General features: G+C 28.9%; 1 protein-coding gene across 1 annotated transcript in view; it reads left to right on the top strand.

Annotated features, from left to right (window-relative positions):
- Nucleotides 1-23,908, top strand: part of LOC123292797 (neuropeptide SIFamide receptor-like) — a 249,783-nt gene that overhangs the window by 132,877 nt on the left and 92,998 nt on the right. The gene's annotated exons all lie outside the window — the stretch shown is intronic.

The raw sequence follows: 23,908 nt of genomic DNA on the forward strand, positions 1-23,908 counted from the left end.
GAATTAATTTTGTTGAATATTTAAAGTTTAAAAAGTGACGGTTATATGTGAAAGCACGGTTATACATGGGCCATCGATGGCAATATAAATCGATATTTCTAAAAAATAATATGGTGTATTTAAATTTTTAGCAGAATTTCACAAAATTTTACAATTTTCTATTCATTTAAAATAATATAAAACTAGCTAAGTCCCGTGGTGTTACCCGTGATTAAAAGAGAGTGGTGTTACTTGCGATTAAAAGAGATTTTGAGAGATTTTATCGTTACTGTGTAAAATAATCAACCCTTCTTGAGAAAAATTCGCTTAAAATTCATTTCACGAACTATTACAAACCCTATAAAAAACGATTCCTGCATGCTATTCCATAGGAGCCGTGCATTTTTCGAGATAAAAATTAGCCTATGCTGATAATATTATCAGATTTTAAACATTTCAAGATTACAAAGATGATTATATTCTCATATTTCAAAATGCTGGCTGAATCAGCCCAACAGTTAGATCTCAAAACGTTAAGAAATAATAAATTTTTAATTCATTTTCAAGGTGAATATAATGATTTTCTATCAGGAAACTAATAGTACATAATAGGAATATTTAACTTTTAAAATTTGTAGTAAATTTAAATGTTTTCGGTTTGTAAGATATATCACTAGTAAGTAAAAAATACTACCGTTTACTACCCAAAACTATATGTACTCTGGATCAAATAAAAACCTACAAAATGAAAAATGAAACGTGATTTATTTATGCTCATATAATGATTCAGTTTTATGTTATATACACATTTATCTATCTACTCTATCCCTGGGTAGAAACGGGTTAGGTTATACCCACAGACGGGATAGATGGAAGTTTTTATTTATAACATTTTTGTTTCATTTTTTGTTTTCTATAGGATGAATTTAAAAAACTGTAACTCGAATTCAAAGCAATACAGGTTTCAAAAGAAATTCGTAAAGTTATTTAATCCAATATGTACACGATAAAAATTTCATTCGCAGTACCCCGATCGCAGTATAAAAGTTAATTGGTTGCATTCCAAAAGTCGTAGAATTCAAAATTGGAACAAGTGAATCGACTTTACTCAAATTTATGTTTTTAGAGATCTTTCCTAAATTACAAAAGACTAAAACTAGGCTTGCAAATTTGGGGACAGCTTCGAATTGTTTATTTACTTTTACTCACATATTGATTCTATACACTTCGGTAATATTAAAAAGATTAAAAATCTTGACAGTAGATATAGCTGTGTATCAGACAATCTATAAATCTATAAACTTTTCGGGAAAATAAATAGAAATTATGATTCTTCAAGTTTTGTAAAGGTTTTTAGAAAGCTAAATACGCCTAACAATCAAAATATAGAAACTAACATTCTGGGAGAAATTATGCCACAGATAAATCATACAGTCGTATTAGGTAAGTTTCAAACTTATAACATCATTTTTGCAAGTGAATATAGACCGTGAGTTGATAATGAAGCGAAATTAATTATTTAAGTCCAATAAAAACGAATAAATGAGATTTTGAGATGAAAAAATAAGATGAGAGAAATTTGCTTTTTCTTTTTCTTAATTTGTGCTTTTCTAATATATTTTTGTTTTTGTTTTATTCATTTATGTTAAGATTGCACTCAATTGACAATATAATTCGTTGAAACACATGGAAGGAAGTTTGAAAATGACGTAGGAGATATAATCCAAAAAAAATATTCCCGGAAAAATAGCGACAAAAAAAGATCCAAAAAAAGATCGTAAAAACTAGCGACGAAAAAAATTGACCCGGAAAAATAGATCCGGAAGTATATATACTAAACACATCTGAGTAATAAAATTTTTTTTGATAACTATGTATTGTTGAAATTACGAGTTGATAGGGTTGAGTTTGTCGACTATAGAGAGGTTGGCTGGATTCTGAAGTTTTTACCCCTTGCGTTCAAAAATTATCCCACTATTACAAAAAACGGCGATATTATCGTAAACGATATCCACCCGATATTTTCTTTGTTAAAATGAAAAATAGTTTCATTGGATGAAAATGCTAATCTTATATATATAGGAGACTTTCTATAGATATAGATAGATAGTCACTCATCACGATATCTCTGGAACTATAAGACCTAGAGACTTGAAATTTGGCAGGAATATTCCTTTTGCCAAGTAGAGGTCAGCTAAGAACGGATTTTACGAAATTCCACCCACAAGGAGGGTTGCGGGGGTGTTCATGAATAAAAAATTCATATTTTTCAATTATGGCTTTTAATAGTTCAAAAATTGGTCAGAATGTTTTAAATTACATTTAGAAGATTTTTTTAACCTTCGGAGGGTAGAAAGGTGTAGCGAGAAAGTGGGAAGGAAATATCGAATATTTACAAATATACCTAAGTGGGGTATCAAATAAAAGAGCATGACGTGTACATTGCAAAACTATTATCCAACGCAAGGAAATGTGGAGGGAGGGGTGCAAGTGGGGATATTGCCCAGCAAAGCGGGTAGTTCCCAGCTAGTTATTTATATGTTCATGAATAAAAATTCGAATCTAATGAAAGAAATTTACGATTTTATTAATGTTTAATAATGTAATCTTGAATGCATTTTTGTCAGTTGGGTACTTTTTTCGGTCTATTTTTTCCGTTGCTATTTTTTCCGAAATTCGTCGTAGGGATTGAAAAATTGAGTGCAATTTTTTTTTTGAAACACTTTCCGACAGTTTTAAATTTTCTATCATTTGTTTCTGTGCTTTGTAATGTCAAAAACTAATCAAAAACATTACAAAAATTTGTTGAAATTTATTTCCATAAATTCGACAAACAGAACTACTTTCATGAATCTTGCAACTGCCATGCAAAGAGACTCGAAATTTTTCCTCATTATAGGCTTACGGTCTATTACAAAAAGAAAATTTCAGAACTACATGGTTACTACTAAATAACATTTTCGAATCGATTTTGATATATCTGATTTTTTTAATATTTATTTCCAATTAAAATGGGTAAATAAAACTTTTAATTTCATTTTGTAATATGTACAATTCCATATCTCTGTTTACGAACGTGATACATGATGAAAAACGAAATTAGTTTTTATTCTTCTATAAGAATAAAAACTAATTTTCGTTACAAATGCCTTATAAATCATTTCACAATGCATTGTTGTAAACATAGTAGGTATTATTATTGTTGTAAATAAAATTAGTTTGAATAGAAAATAGACACCTGTCTGAAGTACAATTTGTTTTATATAATACTAAATTGATTCCGCCCGCTTCGCCCGCTTCACTGGCCTTAAAAGTAAAAACCACCGTTTTATAGCCTCCATACACTCTTGATATACACAGTTTTTAATTTTGTTAAATGTTATAGCTATAATTCATTGAGTATATCAATATGGTTGGCCATGATTTGTTTGATATTTACAATTTTAAATTTTACAGAATTTTTTAATTTATGGTTAAAAGTGATGATCACAGTTCTGCTCCATCTATAATCAGCATTTTAACCATAAATCAACATTTTAAAATATATCTTTATAAATGATAGTAAATGTGTTATTCTGATATATCAGCTATATTGCTGTAAAGTTTCATAAAAAACCACTCGCTAGTTTTAGCATGAAAGCGTAACATACAAACAAAAAACAATAATAATAATAATAATAATAATAATAAATTACTGTATTTAAATCCATTAGATTATTACAGGGGATGACATTTATTATACAAAAAAGATCTATTATTGCTTGATTAAAAAGACCAGCAAAAAGAAAAAAAAGATAAACACAATCATATATTAATCTTAAAAATTAAATAGAAAAATAAATATAAAATTTGATTGAATTGAATTATGAATTATTGAATTATGAGTTTGATAAGAAAATAAAACATAACAAGTATAAAGTTAAATTCAAGGAATATCATCCGAGAAAAAAAAACATAATAATAATACCAATAACAATAATAATAATAACAATAACAGCAAAAATAACAGTAAAAATAACAATAATAGCAATAATAACATTAACAACAATAACAACAATAACAATAATAATAATAATAAAAATAATAATAATAATAATAATAGCAATGATAACAATAAAAGACACTATCACAATCACAGCACCGTGTACCCTGATTAAACACAAAGTCAATTGAAACAACACAGATGCTAGTTTCTTATTCTTCTAGAAAAAAAGCTCGAAGCTTTAAGGCATTTATACAAAAAAAGAACAATCTGTTGACTTCATTAGGTCCAGAGTGGGAAAGCAATTCGGCTAGTGGATTCAATGATTGTTTGTTGACTACCTCTCCCAAATATGCGCATCTCAAATGTGCTAAAACTGGACACTTCAGGATAAAATGTTCTAGCGTCTCATTTTCCCTGGTATTACAGATTTTACACTCCTCCTGGCTGCTCCACTTGTAAACCACTCCTCTTAATAGGAGCCTGATGTGTAAATTTCCCATTAGGCGAAGTTGGACTATTAACCTCATGTGTTCTATGTTAATAGGCAAAGTTAGATAGTCAAACAAAAAACAAAACAAAATGCTTACTTTCACATTTATAATATATAGTGATATATTCATTATTGAGTTCATGTCAGTGTATACGGTTCTTATAAATTGTATAATTTACAAGCTTTTATTTAGTTTTACCTGTCCTGTTGTCTGTCTGTAATCAAATCTTGCAAGTCAAATTTGATTGACTTCCAAGTTTTCGGTTGATCTGAAATTTTGCATGCACGCTTAGTTTGGATGACAATGCATGGTAAGGTAAGTAGCGACCTAATTTTCTCATATCTTCCACCATATTTTATATACATGCCTTTTTTAGTCGTTAATTAAAAATTTTTATAAAAAATACTTTATAAGGACAAGCTTTTATTGTACTAATAAGTAGATAATAATTTTTTGTAAGAGTCACTCATACATGACTATTTGTAAAAGCTTAAGGCGCTCAATATAAAAATTGACTTACAAGATTCCACCCGAAAAAAACATAGTTACATACAAACATTGAGGTGCTCCAAATCATTGTTGATCTTTATATTGAGCACCTCAAGCTCTTACAAATAGTCATGCATGAGTGACCCCTAAAAAAAATAATTTTTCTACTTCTTAAAAGAAAAGTAAAATAAAAGCTTGTTCTTATTTAAGTATTTTTTATTTAAATTTTTTTCGAAATAATAAATCATGTTTTACGGTGGAACAGTACAATGACGAATCCACAAAAAAAATTCCAAAACTAGTACAAATGATTATTAAACAAGCAATAGAGAATTAATTAGCTTAGAGCTTAAAATTTTTTTTCTTAAAAGGGTGGGTCGGGTGCGAATATTGAGGACCACACGATTAACTTTCCAGTAAAGCAAAGAGTTATACAAAAATAAAAAATAAAAATTTCGTCCGACTAGAAACAACTCGATTGAATGTTATGATAATCTATCATTATGCCGTTAATGGCTTCGATCAACACCTCAACGAAGTCGGTATCATTTTTTGTTCGTGAGTTATCGATCCGGAAAAAAAGACACCGAACATACATACATATGTCCGTACACACACACGCATTAAAATGCCTTGTCCTGACCATGAAACGTAAAGATATGTTGAAAATTTCCAATTCGAAAACGGAACCATTACAATAACTTCCTAAACTGGGAAGTTAAAAATATTTTTTTCAAAAAACATGAAATAGTCCGCGTGACAGCAGCCTGTTTGTTAAATAATCAACTCATACTTGAAACTCGATGGTGGCTTCCTTTTGGCGAGTCTACAAAATTTTGTCTCTAGCACTTTTTCCGTGATCTTTTTGCTATTTTATGACCTTTATAGTGATATCGCTTTTCGGTAAGTTGTATTGTTTTAGAGTTGCGCGTAAAATTCGAAGGTTGGCGCATAACAGCTATGATAATAATCTAAAAATAATACTTATAATAATTGCTGACTATCAAACGGGCCCAAACTCCCTGTTATGTGAATATATGGTAATTCATAAAAAAAATATGTCGAGAAACCTACAAACTTCCCCATATATGTGGGGATCGCTCTTTAAACCCTTAAATATTTGATAAAATTTGTACACTACTGCTGTAGAAAATTTTAACAAAGAAATAAAATTCATCTCAATATTCCTAATATATTATCATAACAATAATTATATAATACATTGTGGAATTAGCTCTGCTTTCGTGACTGTACAATCATAATAAATACCTATATCCAAAATAGGCGTATTATGTACGTCAAAAATTCCATTTTCCTATACATTCACATTGGCAAAATGTATGTCTGATACATGTCACACAAAAGCGTATTATATAAAACCAATCTAACTGACAGTTTAGCATTATAATATACAAAACCCAAACCTTTCCACCATAATAAATAAACAATTGAGTTCATTGACATTCTACAAGGTGGGCTGTGAAATTATGCGAACACAAAGGAAGCACATTAAAAAAAAAGCTTAAAAATGTTTTTGGAACTATGTTCCTTATAGCACGTTATCGTTCTGATTTTTTTGCTGATTGAGAGGTAAAACTTGAAAAAAGGCAACAAAAAAACGACACCAAAAGCCGACATGTAAATTACCTTGGAAACTAAATTTTTTTCAATCGATTTAGCTGGTCATGAATTTGGAGCAAATTCAAAAATATTTGTATAACTGTCAATTTGTATTTTTTGTCAAAATTGTATTTTTTATCATTTAAAAAAATTGAGTTGTGAAAGTTATCAGAAGTTAAAGCTAATAGAGATTAGAAATTTTTATGTTATGTCATAATAAATATTCTGATCAAACCGACCGCAACGTACGCACTTATTGAGTTGACTACTAAATCAAAAGTTGTTTTTTTTTTTCAACTAATACTACAATTAATTCTTACAGTAAAATTTAAAAGTAGCTATAAAATTTAATTCTTTCAAACAAGTATCTGACTTCCAAAACTATTACGTTAAATTATCAGAAAAATATCTTGTAAATAAAAAAAGTAAGCGCTACATTTATAATGTACCAAGGTTTATACCTGGTGTCCCGCGACATTCATCAATTTTTCTATTTAAATAATAAATAAAAATAATCTGATCTATATTCACTGGCCATAATTTGACATAGTTGTAATTTTACTACTTTGCCTAGGCGGAGCTCGAGTAGTCAAGAATAAAACAAACCTCAGTAAGTATGATAACACAATGTTGGCCATGTAAAAAACTTGATTACTTCTTGGTAAATGGTAATGGGGATTACGTGTTTTCTTACCAAAAAATAAAACTAATGCTTGAAAACCATTTAGCCTGCTCAATCTATTTGGAAGCTATGACGACATATATAGTTGTATAAAAAAAGTAAATTACGCAATCTATATTTAACACAACATTTGGAATTTTTAAAATTAAATGCGTAAATTACGAGACTTGCTTTTCTGTTGACTCACTCTGTATATGTAAGCATTGTATGTTGTATGAAGAATTATAATTTATGAATATATTTGAAAATAATTTTAATAACATTATTTATACATTTAGCGGTAGTAGTAAGTTCAATTTGTCATGTACTCTTCTGTTCCGAAAAAATGAAGAGAAACAAAAGTGAAAACGGCAAATAATCTGACAATCTTCAATCTTGATTCTTCTTTATTTGACTTTTCATGCATACTTTCCTGTCAAAAATTGGATGTAGTAGACATTGAATATACTTCCCGAAAAAACGATACTTGTCTATATAGAATCTCAAAAACGATTCTTGGAATTTTTTTCAAAAATAATGTATTTAAATATCATTTTATGGAGAATTGGTACCACGAAAACGATTTTTGATCTTGTTGTTACTAAGATAAATATAAAAAAAACAACTTAAATATGCAGGTGTGTGTGTGTGTGTGTGTGTATTAATAATATGTAGTAGATACAATGTCTCAGTATTTTACACTGTCGTCACAAATAGTGCACGAATATTGGAACATGCTAATGATTGTATAAATAACTTTAAAAGTCAGAATAATTGATATCCGAAAGCAATTGTATAAAATAAATTCTTATACACGAAACCGATTCCTTTACCTTGAAAATTCTTCTAAAACCTACGCTTCGTCGATAACTGAATACTATTTACTACTTTTGAAAATTGGTTTTTGTCTTAAAAATACTAGAGAAAAACCTTTTGTAAACCCTTTTATGCGGTTAATAATGAGGATCGAATCGCTTGAAGAGGTGGTATTCGGCTTTTCGGGAGCCATTTTTTTTAAATCGAACTATCGGATAGTAATTCAATTTGCATTTTTCATGCGTCGAATAAAAACATCTTTATATAAAAAAAAACTTAATCTTAATATCACAGACTAGACAAAATGTTACCGTTTTATTCAAAATTGAATATTTACCCTTGAATACAATTTCAAGAAAAAAAACATTTTTCTAAATTGCCTCTCTTCCAAACCCAAAAAATCAATTTTCACCGAACGTTAGAGATTCGAATTCTTGGGTTGCACGAAGTAATGAAAATTTCGTAATTGCTCATGTTTCCTAAACTTTTATATTTTTAGAAGCCCTTTTTCTTGCATGATTAGCAAAATTATAAAAACCAACTAGATAAAATCATCATGGCAATAACCTTAAAAATCATAAAAATCTCAATTTATTACATGGCTGACAATATGGTATAGAGAAAATTGAAAAAAAATTAATGAATCTCACAAAATAAATGTATTAATTTGATTAGCGCGATGGTTACTAACCATCTACTTTTCTTCAATCAATTATTTTTTGTGATTTTTTTTCTCTTCATATAAACATGAAAATTAAATTAGTGAGATTTTAATCATTTGCGACTAGCTTTAGCTATCAAATAACCACAACTTAAACAATATTTCATTTATTTTGTTGTGTGTATACGAAAAAACCGAAAATGGAAAAATTGGAAAGGAAAAAGTTCGTTGAACTTAATATGTAGTAGGAAAAATTAGGCTTGTTATATATTCTTGAGCATAAGGATTTAATCAGGATTATTAACTGTGGTCGTTGTACATTTGTTTTAAAAATGAGTTACATTTACAATATAAATGGGACTAGCAATTTTACGTTAATACTTCAGTATTATATTTTCTTATACAATTTGTTCCTTGACATGCGAAAGTACATTGTAAAGCCATCTTCTCATTGTTTATTATACAATTTGTTCCTTGGCAATAAAAGTGTAAAGCCAGCTTCTCACTATTTGTTTTTATACACAAAAACTAAATTGAAAGTGAATCAATAACGTATTTTGTTTGACTTCAAGATGAGACCCTTGAGAAGTTTTTATATCTGAGCGTAAAAAATGTTGCAAATTCTGTTCAAAAAATTGCAAATTCTGTCCAAACTTTAACAGGTCTTAAACTTTTTTCCAAGTAGTTTCTATAAATGTTTTAATTTTAAATAAAACTCTGCAGTTCAAAACATAAAGTTTTGGAAGCTTCTATCTGCTCTTATCTCCAACAACGTATTAGTAACTTCTATCTGCTTCTTTTTATTTTGGATGAACTAAAAAAAAATTATTTCTCCTTTTTATTCGAAGACAAAATAATCATGAGAAAAAACAAGGAATATATAAGAGAATCTATATCATTGAAATTGTTTAATGCGGTTTTAATGAAGATAATATTTTTCTCTTACAAACCTTGGAAAAACTGTTATTAGGATTGACGATTTGATCATTAAGAAACTTAATTTTTGCTGGTGGGTACGGTAAGCAGATAGGACTACTCATAGACGAAAATATATTCATGATAATTTCAAATACAATAGTGGAACTTGCCATTAATCTTAGCGCAGATGATTGAATATATTGATCAAATTTTACAGATAAATATCTTTCCCCTTGAAACATATTCACGAAAAATCATTAATGAGTCAGTCCTTTCGATCTTTTCATACCACGATTTAATGTAAAGCTAGTTACAATACAATGTGGCACACAAAAAAGTCTGAAGAGAACTAATGGATGGAAGTATGTGTGGACTCTAAATCAAAAGTTCGTTTTGCGAAAGTTTTGATCACGTTGAATGAATGCATTTTAGAAAGACCTTCGTTTAGAAATAGGCAATTTTATTATAAGCAGCCGAAAGCGTATGTGATGTTTCAAATGCATTGTAGCTGTTACATGATTAAAATTAATGACTATCAAAGAACTGAACTCAAAATTTCGTATAATGGATTATCGTATTATTTTTGTAACACATGGTAGGTATTAAAAGTACATATTACAATTCAAAATGATTTTTTAAAGCTTCAGAATATAGTTAGTCATTGGGAAAATAGTTAATGGTAACATAAAATGGATCACTAAAATATATCTATCTCATTATTAAATTTAATTAGTACTATTTATAAACGATGTAACTAAAATGAATTTAAAATGTAACAATTTATTTTCACAAAAGCCTTTCCATAAAATCCTTTAACAAATTATAATTGATAAAATATAATATTAATTTATTTTATAAAATTTTAGAAATGTATTTTCACATGAATGAAGACAGGTTTATCATTTATTATATTGGCATATACATTTTTGAATTTTTGGTTTACCTACTCGACACTTAGTTTTCGGATATTTATATCTAGATTTATGAGCTTTCTCGTTGAAAACCGTTGCTTGCAATGAGAAAATCAAAATCAAAATTATCTGATTCTCTGAAATTAGCTGTGCACTTTAAAATTTGGAACAAACGGAGTCAGACCGAAGAAAACATGTTAACTTAACATTAATTTAAAAGTAAACTAAAAATCTGTTTTTATAGGATTAGAAAATTTTTGAAACTGATTTTTTTAGTCCCAAAACAAGGTTATATAAAAAAAGCAGATATTATTTATTTATAGCGACTATGTTCGGTTATACTTTTTGAATAAGTATGTGTTTTTTTATTATTCAAGGCTGTTTGTCTATCGCTATTTTTAACCCCTGAACTAAAAAAAGGGGTGTTATAAGTTTGACTGCTATGTGTGTGTATCTGTCTGTCTGTTTACCTGTCTGTGGCATCGTAGTGCTTAAACGGATGAGCCGATTTTGATTTTTTTTGTTTCGTAATTTAATGGAGAGCGTAAAAAAAACTAAAAGATTAGCGATGTTCTTCAAACCCGGCTCAGTTTGGAAAAGGGTTAAAAAAAAGGTACTTTGTTGGATTATGTTCTTAGATATGTTTCAAAAGCAAGTTTAGGGTTCCGTACCGAAAATTTGTCGGAGGTTTTTTAAATTTTGTAAATGTCACTTGTATCAAACGAATTATTCGGAAAAATCCTTGTTTTGTTTTGATTCCTCAAAAGGATTTTGAAATGTAATTAATGAGAACCTTAGGATAATTGAAATAATTTCCTCCAAAAGAATGTCTACAATTTTTTCGTTTCATGTGGGTAAAACTTCAACAAATATTACGCTGTATGAAATAATAAATTGAATCAGAAAATTTTGGATCTCACTTCTAAGGATCATATGCATCATTGTGTATTTATATTTGGCCTACAGCTAGGAGTATAAATTTGGTTGACGTAAGTAATGTTTATTAATTGACTATTTAATATTTCAATTGTTCGATGAAAATCGTTTATATTCGTGTTGTTGTTTTTTTGGGATGGGGAATAAAAATTTGTTGAAAGGGATAATATTTTTCCTCAGTAGATTGAGATCATCTCGCTTTTATTTTAACTTTATAGACATTGGCATATTTGGAAGTTAAAAAAAAGGAATATTTTTGGTGAAAAATGTATATCAGGATAATGAAACTGTTGAGAACTGTTAAACTAGTTTGTTTTTTGTTGAAGTATAATTTTTGAGCTATGAAACTAATTTAATTTTTGAGCTATATAGCTAATTTTTGATCTATATTTTGTTGGTTATTGGCTATTTAAAACTATTTTGCATTATACTACCTAAAACTTTCTTTTTATGGCTCCTTATAATTTGAAATTTGATGACAAACACATTCGGTACATAAAAAATATCGACCATATACACTTTCAAGCCCTTCAAGGCCCAAAATAACTTTCAATTATTCATTTCAATGTTTGTTGTAAATTATAACCTTGAAAATCTTGAAATTGTTGTCCTTTATATTCAATGACTTACTATTACCTGCTTTTACCTTCATAGCCTGTTACGGCCATTATTTTATATCACCGTTTTCTCTGGAAAATAAGCTATACATATACCTAGCTTTATTTACACAAAACGTTTTGTTCGCTGTCATCATACAACTATCAAAATCTGTGTCTTTATACAAAGCGAAATGATTTTCAACCAACTTCAAAAAGGAGAAACTTCTCAATTAGTTGTTTTTTTTGTTACCTCAGAACTTTCGACTGGGTGTACTGATTTTTATTATTCTTTTATTTGAAACCTGATGCTTCCCATGTGGTCCCATTTTAATTTGGTCCAGTTCTGACAATGGCATCCATGAGAAAACCATATAAGCCTTAAATTTGCATTAAGTTTGTGCGCAACAAATGGACCAATAACTCAATATCACGGCAACCGATTTCGATTATTCTTTAGTGACAAATTAGTTAGTGTACTTCAGATTCACTCAAAATCACAAAATACAAACTTTTAACAAAAAAAAAACACTATTCCAAAACAAATTAATATGCACTAAAAGTATAAAAAAAAAGATAATATAACGTCGTTACAATTATTGCTATTTTTGGAGTCGGTTTCAGTCAAGTCAATGTAGCAAACTGTTCTGTCACTGTTCTTTCCTTGGCTGACACCGACTCCAAAAATAGCAATAATTGTAACGTCATTATATTATCGTCATTTTTTACTTTTTATTGCATAATAATTTGTTTTGGAATAGTTCTTTTTTTTTTTGAAACCGAATTTTTTTGTGTTCAGGTCTGCACAAAATAATATAATGTAAAAAACAATTTTAATCATTTGTGGTGTTACCTTTACACACATTAAAGTTGTGATAATAAAGGTAAGACAGTGAACTAACTTAACTGTATTACAACGATAATAGTATAAAATAATTATAAAAACTAGTTAAAAGAAAGAAAAAGTGGAAAGATTCATTTTATTACATAATATATAATAGAGTTACACTACAGACAGACGGTGGCCATTACGCTAATAGTACGACGGCCAACAATGGTATTTTGTCGACCAGCTGACTCCGAATTTGGAGAACAAAATGTTCAAAACGACTAATGAATGAAGAATATAAGTACAAAGTTATGGCGAAAAAAAATATAGTTTTATACTTTATACATGTACTACAACTTTCTAACTTTCATTAGAAATCCAACGTAATGGGATTAACGAAATTCATGAAACTAGCTCGACCCGGGTGGCTCTACAGATCTAATAGATCTAATATTACTAATTACTCACATAATTACATCTTAGTATTGTTTCTCTAGCCTTTTTTCCTAAGCAGTACATTTTTACACCGTCAGTATATTTTTCGTTATTAGCCAGCACGATAAGCTATAAAATGAGAGGTAAATTGGATTGAGGAAGATATCATGCAGACGGAAAAAAACAGGCTATTATATTTATAAACTATATTTAAATATTATAGTAGGTTTTGCGCCATACTAAAACAATGTGTCGAAAGCTAAACGGCACTAACCCAACAAATTTCTTAATGCTTTTTTGAATAAATTAGAAATTAATTACATTAACATTAACACAATGTTTTGGGCACCAAAACCAATTTTGTACATAGAAAAGCATTTGGAAAAAATCTAAATTTGGTGCAGATGTTTGATTGTTATATATATATAAATTTATTTTTCTTGCTTACTATAAAATTTTCGGTTTTGATGATATGATTGTAGGATAATTTTACACAATATTTTTCGAAATGATTCTGGTTCCTAATTGAATAATCTATCGAAATTGTTTACCGAATTGTATCAAGCAGAATAAACAATATGAAAGATTCGCATTAGTGAAAATAACCAAAGCTTAAGTTTTTTACAAATATACGAAAAATTCGAAAAACACGCTCCTTCCTATAAAAGCTACCTACGAACATTAAAAAGTTAGCAAATAAGGATAATTTAAAAAATAAATTGAAGTTTATAGAAAATTGAAATTTAGATAAATCGACCAATGTTTGAATTGTTAAAACTTACTTTTTTAGAAGATACGATTTGAGCGGAAAAGTGGACTTGTTCGTTAACAAAATATCAATCAATACATATAATCCAAATTGTTAATATAAAGAAATTCAATTTTTTTTATAAAAAATTGATATAAATAATTAATGTTAACTTTTTTCATTCTCAAACTTTGAGATCAATACGAAGGAATACGAAAACGTTTCGAATCGCAACTGGCCTCCGTACTATAATAGATAGATACATTTAATATTAAGAACTATAGCAAAAGGTACACTGCTACTATAGCAGTATTAACTACATTCATTATTCTGTATACGCACTTGACATCATTTTTATTATGTACGTAATTAAAAGTAATTTTAACTTCATTTGGACTCGTTTGTCTAACTGTTTGTGTTAGATACCGTGAAATTATCTATCTATTTGTGTTTGTGTTTGTGTTTCTTTCCACATTTATACTTTAGTTTGTATTTACTTCTCATAGTTACAACAACCACTTACAAAAAAACACGTGGGCAGCACGAGCTCCATCACTAAAGTCATATTTCCCCCTCAATATATATTTACATACAGGGTATATATGAAATATATATATCAAGGTATACTAAGTTTAGTCCTAAGTTTGTAACGGCTAGGAATATTTATGCTACGAATAAAATTTTGGTATAGGTATCCATAAAATCATCTAATTAGTCCATTTCCAGCTGCACGTCTATCCGTCCGTAGAAAACTACGATACCAAATTTGATACCAAAGAGCACTTCCTTGAAACTAGCCGAATCTAAACACCAATTTAAAACCCACTACCTAAATTTAAAGAAACTTTACAGGTGTGCGAAGTTATAAACATATCGAAAAAGCTATTTTACTCCTATAAACCTCCTTCAAATTGCAAAAACGAGACTCCATAATAACATCAATCCACCTTATATAAATTTATACATATCGATTTTCAGCTCATTTGAAGAAAAGTTGGCCGGTATAGAAGGTCAAACGTTGGGAATACAAATACATATATATATATATGATATATATATAACAGACATTCTCTATAAATCGCTCCATTGACCTTCGAAACAGTTTTTAGGTTTATATTTCCAGGGAAAATAATAGTTATAAAAGTTTACCAAACTTTTCAATGCCCACTTAAATTGAATGAATATTACATCGAATGACTTGATATAGGTTTATTTTTTACCAAATGAAGGAACAATTTACCTGCCTTTTGAAGAATTGATGAAGGTTGGTTTGTTCATTAAGATAGTTGTGGTTTAAAGCGTAACGGTCAAAGTACCAGGTTAATAGAAATCGAGGTTTTCGATTGTCGTATTTATCAACGATTATTTTTGTTTGTCGTTTATATTGTCGTTTATATCAAAAGAAAGTCATTTACATCTCAATTTTTTGATAACTACTTTCAAACTCTCTAGCATTTGCTTAACGTCTCGTGTTGTTACTGAGTTTCAATTTACATATATTTTGTTAACAAAATCCAAAATTAATTAGTCAAAAAAGACGTTTTTTTTTTTTAATGCGGCAGTAAAGTTACAGATAAAATCCCTTCCAAAAATTCGATAAATTTTTCTCCGAGTTAGATAATAATAATTTTCTCGGGTCAATTTGACAAATTAATTTTTGATTACGGAATCCGCTCGATTGTACTTTTGATCGGGATGATATTAACGTCCTGTGTAAACAGTCAACAAATTTTAACCAAAATCCAAATGCTATACTAAATGTGTGTGTGGGGGGGGGGTACTTTTTCGTAGTTACTCTTTGAGCTACTGAATGAATAGTTAAGCGTCAGATGCTACGGAGATTGCGTTTATATAAGAGAGTCTCGGAGTACTAATCTTGTGTTAACATAGGTATATTAAGACTTTAATGTTAAATAATTTATAAATTTTTTGCGTGAAATGAATGAAATAATTTTAGTTTTAGTACTGACCTGCGATTAAAAGATCCTATTTTACAAGAAAAAGTAATAAGTTTTGAAAAATTTATTGCATAGAAAAATACTTAGTCTCTACATTGTGGAAATATTAGAGTACTCTCCACCTAAAGGATGAATGAGTATGCCAGACATTGAAACGTATACAGGTAAATGTAGATTATCTTTTCGTATTGAAATCGTCTAAAGCTTTACAAACTTATACATATTTTAGTGAGTGAAAAAAGAAAAATGAAACATTAAAACCGTATATTTATATAGCTTGTGTACTCATCAATATTTTATATCTTTCAAAAGTATACACACATACTCGTGCATTTAATACTACTACTAGATATAGGATTTAATTCATGTTTATAGGAAAAGTTTTCTAAAAATTTTCTCTAGATAAATATACAATCGCAGGTAAACGTTGCAAATTTGAAACGAAATAATAAAATCAAACAGATCCTTAACGAGTATCATACAAAAAAAAGAAGATCTCGGCCTCGGCCCTTACACTACACCATTATTTATACATATTTTGTTTGTGTACTTATACCAATTCATAAAAAATTATCTTCTATCGATTTCGTCTAAGGCATGAGTGTTACAGAGCTTATTTTGCCCAAGTATCAACACTGTAAAATAAGATTTATAACAGACTCTTGGTTACAATGTTAGTCTAATTTTTAACTGATTCTTCACTGATACCACAAAACACAGATACCAAACATACAGGAAATCAATCAATTCAAAGCACAGAAAATTTTCAAAAAAATATGTTGAGCAGTCAGTCATGGGGACTGCCGACAGAACTGAAAGCTAAAAACTTTGGAGTAATTGTTTTATTTTATTTTATTTTTTTTTAATTTTTAAATTAATTATAGTATGAATAATTAAAAGTCACAATTTGAAATTATTATCATTCTATCTAAACCAGGCCACTTTTTGCTGTGACTTGGTCTGATATCAATTTTTAGGGGAGTCTAGAAAAACCTTTAACAAGCATATTACTATCATTAATTTATTCAGTTCCCGTTTTCGCAAGCATTGAAGAAAACAAATTTGAATAAATGTACGAATGTGAGATAAAACCGTGTTGCTATAAAATATATAGTTACCAATTTTAATAGGAGAAACCATTATGCAACCATTTCTTTCCTAATTTTTAAGCCTACCTTTTTGAACAAAAATTTTGATATTAATTGTTTTACTTCTTGCTGATTGAAGCAGTATAAATATATAGATGGTTCCAAACAAAATGAGACTATTTGAGTGAGAATGTAGATTTGTGTGCATACATGCATCTTGTCTCTCTTATTCGGGCTCATTTCACTTTGAACAGCGTATACCTAACAATTTTATACACCAAATTTCTGTTTTCCAACACAATATAGATTTAGAATATGTTTAATAATATTCAAAACATTTATATGCTCTCAATGAGTCTCAAATATTGTGTGTATACTTTGTACTCGTACAAATACCATCCGCCACACATCAAAGCATATACATAATACTTACTCAATTCACATATTAAAATAAACAACAGTTCAAGTAATTTCATCATATATTTATGTTTATTCTTATTGTCTTATAATGTATGAGTATATAGTTTTGTTGAGTATTATGTCTACAAAATGCTATATGGAAAGTTGTCAGGGTTTGCCATACTTTTGGCTTACATCCAGACCTTTTTTTAAAATAATAAGTGAAATTCTGAGAAATAGGGTATTCTACTATTTTTGAAAAAGTACCTGAAAATGTTGATTTTGCTAATAAAAAGCCACAAAAACTTTATTTCGGAAAAATACACACGCTTTCTTGCCAAAAACTTAAATTAAATTTTAAACCTTTTTTAAACTGTCAAAAACGCGGGCATCCAATTTGATGACGTAATACCGGTATCATTTTACGAAATAACACAAATAAGTTTGACAGATATATTCATAGACATCTGATTATAATAAATATAAATACTTATTATCCATGGATATATTATACCCAGCCTACACTGAACTAATTGATGGTCTATGGCTCATACCGATATGACATCACAGCAAGGCTTGCCCGCGTTTTAGGTCACGTGATATACAGTTTAAAAATTACGATTTTTAATTTTAATATTTTAAAAGAAAAATGTGCTTTTATGACTCGAAATCAGAATATTTAAGTCTATTTTAACATAAATTTTAGCTTTTTTTAAATTTCATAATTTATTTTAGATTAACGATAATACCTTATTAGTGAAATTATGAGGACTTTGCTGCAAATGCATGGAAAAATAAGTATTTTTCTCATACATTATCATACATACACTCATTGCAAATTTATTAGAAAGAAGACAAAAAAACCGTTTAAGAAATTTACTTATCAAGGTAATTACCACGTAAAATAGCCTCTGGTTTAAAATTTGTGAAATATTTGCTGAAATAATGTAGAAAAAGGATTGAATGAAATAAAAATCTTAATTTTGTTGATTTTATTGCGTTATTATTCGGAATTGCAGTTCCACATGAGAACTGCATAATAATTATGACTTAAGAAAATTTAAAACAAACAAGTGCTGGTCCACACTTACAACTTCCTAGCTGCTGAAAATAACTTTTCATAACTGCCTTTTACACTGCAATATAAATTATTATAGTGTAATATATGATGAAGGTACTGAGAACAAGACCCGGCACTGCGAAAATTATTTTTGTAACGTTACACAAATTCATAAATTTTATTCGTAATGATTTTTATAAATATAAGTTTTACGGAATAGATTATTATTTCAGTGAAACAACTTTACTAGCTATTAAAATTTCCAGTTTCTTAATATGAACAGAAAAATGCAAGTTTTACGTTTATTTTTTTGCAATCTTTTAAATAAATCTTGATAATATTACGCAACGTAACTTGACGCAAATTCGAGATCTCTATTACCTTTCCTTCGTGACAAAACGTGAACGATAAAATGTTGCCGAACACGCTTACAGAGAGACGTCAATGTGGTTTCAGTAAATTGTTCTTACGATGGAATGAAAAGATATGAGAAATTTTCTATGCTTGAAAGATAACAAATTGAACATATAGGTGGTCGGAAAACTAAAGAATTGCGCCAGACGTACCTAGGCAGTGGCTTGATCGTTACAACTCTTTCTCCTGTACAGTATACTTTCAACATGCATACAAAATAATTTGTCGTTGAAAATTATATAATTCTATGAGAAATATAACATAACAACAGCAATCATGAAAAGTTCAGATACTTATGCTTCTCGCTACACGGGAATAAAAACTATTTTTATCATGCTTGTTTTCAACGAATATAAAGTGTAAATTAGAAACGGAAGTACGAATAGTACCCTGCAATGAGTTACTTCAAAAATATGGTCTAGACTACTTTTAATAAAAATATCAAAACTTCAAAGACCTTCAAACGTCGTTTTTTATCAACATTTCGCAGATAATCAAATACCACCCTATTTGTAATATAACTATCTTTATTTTGAAATGCGATTCAATGAATTAACAAAAGAGGCACAAAGCTCAACTGCTGCATATTCTTTATGCTTTTTACTATCGAGAAGTAGTCTAGCCAGTTAGCGTAAAGTTTCAAAAAATTTTACTCTTGGTATTTTTACTAAAGGTAGTCTGAACCAGATTTTTTTAGGCAACCCATTGCAGGGATATTGGTTAATTTATATTTCATAAAAAATAACTTTTTTCGCTAAGCAGATGGCTGAAGGTCTATATTAATACGGCTCTTAAACTAATACTGTCGATAAATTTCATATGTTCATACAAATTTCATTGCAAGTGCAAAATTTAAATTATCCCAAGTAATATTGGTGCATCGAGATTACTTATTATTTTTATTCTTTCAAGTAAAATTTATCAATTTACAAAGCTTCCATACTTTTATCCTTTAATTATTAATCAAAACCCTTCACAAATAGGATTGGATTTAATACCAATAAATGAGTGCTTTTACTTTTAAAATAACTAACAGCTGAAAAAAATTGCTAAACATTTTTAGCATCATAAATCAAAATGTTTTGTAAGCACAACTTCCAATTATCCATAAATGACAATTATTACATTTTTTTATTAACTGAATTAATTTTTATTCTGTAGGGATCCTCTCTTTCTTCAGGGATCTCCTAAAGTCTAAAGACATCAACTGATTCTGTGTTCTCTTTCAACATCAAGGATATATCAATTTCTTTCGTACTAAATCGAAAATTTAAATACTTCGGTAGAATTATATTTTTAGGCTTATTATATACAATAAAATTAATACAAGAAGTATGACCGAGAAAGCTAAAATAAAGACGTTCAAAAAATACCGCATATGCGTATCACTGTTGTAATGCGCAACGCAACGAGAATTTGTTTGTATTAAATGAATTTCATTTACACTTCTGCCATATACTTTTAGATAAATTTCTTTCCACTGGGAGTTACTTCTATTCATATTGTGAGCTTGTTTATATTTTCTATTCATTTCGTACGTTAAAAGTTAGGATACAGCAGTTCTAAAACTGTAGATCAGAAAAAATTTTCCATCCCTAATTTACTTCTTAAATTAATTCTTACATAGCCACTATGATAATCGGTCAATTCTGTTCATTCTATCAAATACAGCTAGACCTGCTATAAAGCCTCAGTTCTTTCGATGATATAATGCTAGAAAAAACCTAATATTTCTTATATAGTTCAAATTTCTAAAACTATGAATTCGATAGTTCTTAATGATTATATAGAACCACAGATACAAAAGAACTATAAGTTTTAAAAACTTATAAGAGTTCAAACCTGAAACGCTTTAGAGAGCGTATATTCAATTTTATACTAATCTCAAGGGCATATTTATAGCCCTCTCAATCGGGTGAAACATAAAAAATTTTTCATCCGATAATTTCATCGACAAAATCGTCTTTTGAATAGTCCGCGTGTATTCGAGGGTACTGTTTGTTTGGAAATCGATCTCTACTTTTTTCCACCAAGACGTATATATATTTATGAAAAACATAAAAAGTTTCATTATCACTGTTTTAATACCTAACTGGTCTGAATGGACTATGAAAATGGTTTCCCTAATGAGTTGTTTATCACGCAAGTATAATCAAAATGTAACGAATTATTACTATGATATTTACACCCACACGTCTGTTTATATATTTCGAACTTTGGTGTCGATTTCATCCAAAAAACAAAAGAACTATTATAGCTTCCTATACTCAATAATTATTTGTTAAACTTATTTTTTATAAAAAAAATTTTATGTAAAGTTCAAGTAATCGATTATTTGAATTATAGGTGAAACCTGTAGAAAAATCAACTTTTGAAATTAAAGAATTCATTACAACATCGAAGAGTAGCACAGCTCAATTTATTACATCACCATTCAACATTTTTTACGAATTGTAGCACATTACATAATCTACCACCAATGATCAACATTCCATACTATCTCACCAAGAATGGAATGCCCAACTCTAACACATCTCACCCACATGATTTTTTGATAAACTTCCTATGAAAACGGACTGTATTTAATTATTTTCAACTAGTATTAAAATATGTGTATTTATTAAAATACGTAGCACACATAAGAACGTGCAATTTTCAGTAAATCACCCACCAGGAATCATATTGAAAAAGATGCTCTTATGAAATTTAGTATGCTGGGGATTTTGGGGGTGAAAAATCTATCTAGCTAGGTTTCATTATTAGAAAACGTCGTTTTATCTCGGAAACTTTAATATCGAAAAAAAACACAATTTATCAAAAAAGCAAAAAATTACCAGCAATGCTCGGCCACCATATACTAACCTATAAATCGTGATCTGGGGCTCATGAAACGGATTTATTAAACACACTTATACCTCACAGTTGGAATTCGATACAATGCAAATGTTTATATTTTCGGAAAAAATATGACTAAAAATCTACAGTAAATGTTTTTATAATCGAGGTAATAAGTATCTAAAATTACATTTTTTAAACATTTGTTTTTAGATTTATTGAAAAAAAAGAAAAATTTTAGGAAACGATTCTAATAACGGAAAATTAGGATGAGTACAATTCTTTCAAAATGATTTATAGAAAAAATACTACAAAAATTGTTCAGGGAACTTATGCTCGGTTTTTATATCTCAAGATTTATCTACGGGATATTCTTTGAATTTTCAAGTTATAGCTTTATTTATATGCACAAAATTATATATGTTATTGTTTTTTTCCTCCCAGAAATAAACAAAATTTATTAAAAGGAGTAGAAAATACTATAGTTTATATGTCTTTGAAGTTTTTCGTGTTATCTTCTTTAACAGAGAAAATAATGCGAATTTCGTTTTTGAAAATATTTTTCAAGTTCAATGTCCCCATTTGATAAGATCGAAGAAAACACACTGTGAACAAAAATACTGTAAACGACACCCAATGTATTTATTATATTCACTTTCTGGTAGAAAGTTATTGTTTTCGATTTGAAAATCGAAATCAAAACTTTAATGAAAACTGTACATTATAAAGTGTACAAAAACCTTTTATTAACTTTTCCTAAAATTATATGTGTTTGTATGTGACATAAATCTTAAATTTTAGACATAAGTTGGAAAAATATAAATTTATTAATATTTGAATTTTCGAGAAGCGCTATTTTTCTCAGCCATTCATTAATAACCGGCTAAGTTTTGTAACTTTATTTAACTGAGACGCCCATCTTTTAAATCGTAAGCAGAAGATCTTGCGCGGATGCCAAAGGGCTTGTGTGTATATTAAAAACTGTAAGTTACATGAAAATCAGTTCAATTTAGAAGCTGTAAACTATTTTATCGGGGGTTCGAATTTCAATCAAATTTACTAGATACTTCTCATTTATTTCCATGTAACCATAATACCCAACAGCGAAGTGTGACGGGGTACAGCTAGTGTTTAATAAGAAAACAACCATGAGAAAAAAAACTATTCAAGAATAAATATATAACATATTATAAGAGAATTCATTCGGCTTGTTTAATGGTAGACCAAACATAGTCGAATTTTTGCTCAAAAGTGTCCCACTTGAATAATCTATATTTTGACGACCTATCAAGGTTTGAAGGAGTGATTACTGTATTGTGATCTTTACTCTAAGTGTGTGCTACTCAAACTTGTGCTAAAATCTAAGCTAACCATAGAGATATAAAAAAGTCAACGCTACTTCAAATAAAATATATATATGATTATGACGGGGGCACAGGGGAACTCACTGACAGTCGCCCCTCTCATTTATCATATTGCATCCACTTACAGGCTGGTAGATCCCACGCGTTCTCTATATATAATATTCTATGAACTTATCCTCGAAAAGACTGCCACCCCTAAATCAAAAAGTTATGTCCCGAATCTATGGAATCTAAGTACTGTATCCACCACGTCTTTTTACATTTGTAATAGGATTTTATTTGTCTACACAACTGTTATAGTGCACAAAGAGTTGTTGAAATTTATGAACAGTTTTTCTATATTATAATAGTTCTTAGTTTTGTTACCATATAACAATAATATAAGTGTATTTGGGGAATGTGTGTCTAGCATTTTATTTCTATATTTGGAAATTTTCCGCATTCCCATTACTTTTTATTGTTTAGACACATTCCTTTCTTAGCTTTTTAAATATTTATGTGTTTTTATTTTTATGTGTATTCACGACTATTTATATATTCTTATTGAGTTTTACCATATATATAGGGTGTTTGTTTACCCAATAAAAATATTGAATGATATTATGTTACGCGTTATTTGCAACATACTTGACCAATAAGCTGGTGGAAGAAAATATACGGACTTCAATCAAGCCTCATTTTTAGCCCTCGAACTAAAAAAAGGCGACACATAGCG

Source organism: Chrysoperla carnea, chromosome 2 (assembly GCF_905475395.1).
Source record: "Chrysoperla carnea chromosome 2, inChrCarn1.1, whole genome shotgun sequence".
Classification (NCBI taxonomy): domain Eukaryota; kingdom Metazoa; phylum Arthropoda; class Insecta; order Neuroptera; family Chrysopidae; genus Chrysoperla; species Chrysoperla carnea.